At 47.2% G+C, this 5527-nt stretch overlaps 1 pseudogene; it reads right to left on the bottom strand.

Moving 5' to 3' along the window:
- Positions 1-3004: 3004 nt before the first annotated feature.
- LOC144152468 (uncharacterized) lies at positions 3005-4648 on the bottom strand (annotated as a pseudogene).
- Positions 4649-5527: the final 879 nt, after the last annotated feature.

Below are 5527 nucleotides of genomic sequence, written 5' to 3'. Positions count from 1 at the left end.
TCCCATTTGGTCGAGCGGTTTCGAGCGTGTTACTTGCAGCCGTAAAATGAGGCGATGTGCGTTAGAATTCCACCTGGGTCATTGAAGTTCTCTCTTAAAATTTTTTTATACGAATGCACGTACACTTCTTTTCATATCCAACATACGAAAGGAAAGGAAAAGTCGGGAATTACAAAATAGAACCTCTTGTCGAGGGCGGCGGAGTTCCAGTTCATGGCGTCTGCAGCTCGTGCCAAAAACAAAGTTTACATGGGCCAAGAGTTTTTTTACAAATACAACTAGTAACTGATGAGGGTTAGAGAAGGAAATGCCTTGGTACTCTCTTATTCTTCCCAGGAAAGAAGAAATCTCAAGAACTTTAATTATTATAGTTGGCTGACTAACAAAAAATGTATTCTATGAAAGCGGCAACTATTATGGGCAGACGGGGTGGTTGTTACCCCATATTTAACTGTGGCGCATGCAGTCACTTTATACGCAGATGTCAGTAAAATGATATCAATTGAAGTATAAAGATGAAATGTTGTCTTGAAGGAAATGGTTCGCACGGTTTTTTTCCACGGAAATTAAGAACATCCCAAGCTTTATTCTTTGCGTTCATATATAGAGTTCCATACTGAAATACGTATATTAGAGCCAAACTATATATTGTCGTACACGCTCTACCGAAAATACATAGGTGGGCACGCCGTAAATGGTAAAGAGCACCGTTATGTAATGATCTTTTGATTCGTTTCTCTACTTGTCGGCAAGCCTGAGGCGCATTTCTCGAGACAGCTGCTACAAGGCTGTCTGCCCCGGCTGGTGCTAACACGCTGCGACGGGCGATGAAGAAAAGTCGGGGGCGCTGCCGCCCCTCACTGTTGTACGGAACGGCGTTCCTGGAACCAGTCCCGTTTGGGGAGAGCGGAGGTACGCTACCGTTCCACCAAGGGCCGGTGGGACAGTATGGTAACTCGTTAGGCTTACGAAGCAACAGTGAGGGAACAACGGCGTCCCTTCTGTAAACGCGCCATAGCTATAGGACTTGGCTGCTATATATTGACGCCAAGGCTCTTGGGGCGCTGAAGATATATAGTACAAAAAGCCACAGACCGCTGCTGTGTTTCTCTTCCTTTAGGCTGCCCGATTTCCCCGCCCTTTCGCGGAACGCGCTTCCTCGAAGGCAGAAGTAGTATACAGCGGGCCGCACCTGTCGGCAGGCTGCCCCTGGTGCGCATGGCCTTGTCGCAACGGCGGGTGCAGACGCCGATGAGACACGAGCAGTGGTGCCCCTTTAAATCGCGCCATAGGATTATATGTAAAAGAACGAAGGCCGGATTACGGCTGGGAAAGACTGCGGCGAGTTCAGGACTGCCTGCGGTCTTTGCAATCGAAGGTTAGTTACCTAGAAGATGACCTGGGCAGAAACAGTTAAAAATGGTTGCTATTGCGTCCAGTGCAGAAAGAGCAATCGATACAAGTATGGTGTGTTTTGTGAAATTATATCAAGTCAATGTGAATTTACTTTAGAACGCGTCGGCATGCGACACTTCATGGTCAAGGCGCGGTGCGAAAGTATTGGACAGGTGCGTACGACTACTTCGTCGGCATGTTCATCTGCGCGTCTCGGATTTATAAACCGTGCAGCGCGCGCCGCACACGGCATTAAGTGGCACGCACGTACGCGGCGCGTAATATACAGTTAGGATTGGCGACCACTTGAGGCGCGCACTATACCGCTTGCCTGTTACTTGACTGTAGTGCGTTTCTTTTTGTGAGTTATCTGTTATTTTTTTTATGACTAGGCCACACAACAGGGAGCTGGGTAAGCTTCAGGCTTGTCCCGTGACGGTCCCTCCTGTAGTTTTCTTCCCCCATGCCGGCATGCCGCATAGGAAGTTGCAGTTAGACACGTCTGGAGTATGTCGGGTGCTCCCTCAAAAAATTCGTGTGGGAGCGTTGATTTTCGTTCTTTTTATCGCCAGATAATCTGCTTCCGGCGGGGCTCATATTCGTATAATACACGTAGTTCGATGTGAGTTTTGAACTGCTCACTTTCTTTCGCCTCGGGATTATCCGAGGCGAAATAAAGAAAAATCAGATGTAACGTTAGTGTAGCGACAAGTTTTAATGTTGGAAATATAACAGAAACGCGTTCCTTTCGCAATGAACTTGCAACGGGAACTCGTTTCAAACTCCGGAAGGAACGAGGAACGAGCTTTTGTTCCTGTTTGAGAGGAAGGTGTACGACCATTACTGTCTGGGAGGTAATGGTACGACACTGTCGCCCCTCCCTTTTTATCGGGCGCCGACTGCCAAGTGCGGCGTCCTCTGCTCCTTTGGGATATTCCGGGTCGCCTATTATAGTTTTCCGTACAGCCGATCTGCTCGTTTTAATTTGTATTTCGCGCTCTAATTTTTTACTGTGAAATATCTGGCGAGGCCGGACGTAACTTAAATCATTCCGTTGGAGCTACGTCGAATGTGACTTTAATTAGCAATTTTGGGTTTCGTCGAACGTAACTGTAGACACTGGCTCCGTAGTTCCGTAGGAAAAACTTTTGTTTTCAATTTCGGGATCCCTCGGAGGTAATTCTAGACACTGCTTAGAAAAAAAAGAGAAAGAAGAAATGGAGCTTGCTGGTTAGCTGTTGTGGCCTCGCATGGCACGAATAAGGCGACGCTCATAAATTATGTACAAGCACACAGAGGAAAACGACCAATTACGCTACACAGTTGTTATCGTTTTGCTCAGGATTGCTCAGAATATTTAATCATACTTCAAATCTGCATAGTATGCCCACATTTTGTTATCAATGATAATGCATTCAAAAACTCGCTCCTGCAATCACTGTTGTCTCCTGGTAGCATATCATTGCCTCTTGTGACGCCAGTGCTGATGTTCATCGTGAACAAGTTGTCGAGAAACGCATTCTTTGAGTTTGAAACGCTTTAATTAGATCAGTTGGTTATTAATAGCACAAATATGGAAAATACTATACACTACGGCACTTCGTAACAACTAGAGCAGCACTTTCCTTGCTTTCGATAAAGAAAACTGTTCTATAATGTCATCAAAGTTTGTTTTTACAGTTTCTTCTCTTTCCACACTCAGCAGTGCAACATAAGAAAGTCTGTCGTGGGCCCTTGTGGCCCGAAAATAGGAAAGTATTAGTTTTAGTTTGCTTAAGGACTTCTCACAGCCAGCGATGTGGAAACGGTTATGGCTAACTTTATCTGAATCGGGACGCGAAGGTTGGGAAATAGGTTGTCATCCCCATACGGTATGATAAATTTCAGAAGTTATTCAGGTTTCGATAATCTCCGGTCAACATGCCGGGAAAACAGCAGTGGGCAATCTAAAGTCTCTTCATAGAGGTCCTGCGCGCTACCATCGGAACGAAAAACTCGTCAAAGGTGTAACAATTTGTTCTTAGTTCGTTCTCGTCGTCACCGTAGCACAGCTTGTTTATGTCCAGGAGAAAGCCAAACTTGGCATCGGTATCCTGCAGGAGAGTCAACCTCTCGCCCATTTCAGAATGAAGACTGTGGAATGTGAATTTCATGACCCTTTGTATTTTCTGCTTAGCCGTTCGCGCCTCTCCTTTCCACTTTTCACCAGCCATCTGTTTTTTTTTTTTTTTTTTCGTCTCGAACGCCTTTCAACATTAACATCCCATGACTCACAGACACCAAGCCCTTCATCGAGTGACTCACTCACCAGCGTTTCCCTTTCGTCACAAAACAGTTCTCTAAAAGTGTTCATGTCTAAAGCAGCCCCGTAAAAGTTTATTGTTGAGTCTTGCAGCCTTTAAACAGGATCTATTCGAACCAGTATTCTAATAGCCGAGCAAAGTAAAAACATCATATGTTAACATCCGCTGGTGCAATAGCTAGTGTGCGATCACGTCTCGTTTCACTCGTTTCTTTGTCGTTATTTGCCATAACTTGTAAAACTTCAAGCATGTCTTCAAGGTACGTACTGACTGGCTTTACCGATTTGACCCTTGCGCTCCGTCTCCGACTCCTACTCGACAACAATAGGCACCGCGACTTTTAAATACCAGGATCTCTACAATACCGTAAACGTTGTTCACATCGCCTTGTAAAAATACCTGCAAAGGGCTAATAGAAATATAACGGCGCAAATTTTAAGCACCCCCCCCCCCCCCTGTCGCCGCTGCTGGAATACAAAGGAGGACACATGAAAACACATGCGAACAGCACGCACGCAAGCACAGTGGACATCATCGCGTGTTGCCTCCCGAACTCCCTCATCCGGTCGTGCCTAAGTATTCATACATGTGTGTGGTGCTTCACGACAAGGAGGACAGTTACCTCGCCCGTCGGGGCATTGTTCTTTGTCTTCGGCTCACCTCTCGCTATGAAGTAAACAGTGACGTTGGCCTACGGCTTCTGGACTTCTTCACGGCTGCAACAGCGTATGTCGGAGGCGACGGAGCCCGGCTCGGGTCGGCCTTCTCGGTCTCAACACGGCACACTTGTAGCGTGCGCCGGAGTGGGCGACAGCGGTGGGAGTGCTGCTCATCTGGACGTAGAATGGCACGTGAGGTCCTCGCAATGTCAGCAGAGCCGAGGCCTGTAACAGGAGCCGCGGCTTGTCGGCCTGTACAAATGCGTAGTGTTTCGGTCGTAACGGACTCATCGTGGCCATAGATGACCCCGCGACTAGTTCCTTGTGGCGATTTCATTTAAGGCATTGGCTCGTGCTGAGAAAACAATAAAGCGTGCATAGCGGATATTATGTCTAGCGGATGTGAAGCACACATTGTTCGGAAAAACAAAAGAACCCTACCAATATTGCACGTTGTTGAGTTGCTGCAATGTATTTTAATTGTTATGGCTCCCAGCAATTGAAGCAACGGGTGTGGATATATTTCTTGATGTGGCGGAGGATAAACAGTACGAATACGTGTATCCGCAGCGCCCCATCGGCCTGGGCACGGTGCCTAGCGAAGACACCATTCGCGTGGAAGGAAGTGCGGTATCGCGACTGATAGCCATCTTGCTAAAGAACCCTATCAAACTAGAGTTGGACGAAATGTCCGAAAAGGTAGACGGAAGGTACAAGGCTTGACTAAGTGGCGTTCAGAATGGTGCCTAGGGTCAAACCGTCATGTGAAGTTCGAGCCTGCATGTATATCTAACCCAGCCGAACGAGAGCTTCCTATGCGTGAAAGGTTTGTCTTGCCAACCGTCGATGAAGCCTTCGGGCAATTGGCGGAACTGTGATATTTTTCGAAGATATGGGTGCCAACTCAGGGATTTAGCAGGTTAACCTGGCAACACGAACCAGGACCTTCCAATTTGGTAGATTCGTAGGTGCTGCTTCCAGCGACTGATGTTCTGTATCACCTCCACTCCGGAATACTTTCAAAGGCGAGTGGCGGAAATTTCGGATGGCCTTCAAAAGTGGGGAGGCCTGACGGACGACGTTTTGGTTTAAGGCGGTATGAAAACAGTGACCGTAGGGAACGGCTACAGCACGTGCTCAAAATGTTAACCACAGCTGGAGTCTCACTCA

The sequence above is a fragment of the Haemaphysalis longicornis genome, unplaced genomic scaffold, assembly GCF_048455015.1.
Source record: "Haemaphysalis longicornis isolate Haplotype H1 unplaced genomic scaffold, Haemaphysalis longicornis Haplotype H1 scaffold_9, whole genome shotgun sequence".
Lineage (NCBI taxonomy): Eukaryota > Metazoa > Arthropoda > Arachnida > Ixodida > Ixodidae > Haemaphysalis > Haemaphysalis longicornis.
Note: the sequence above shows the minus strand (reverse complement) of the source record. Positions and strands in the feature narration are given on the sequence as shown.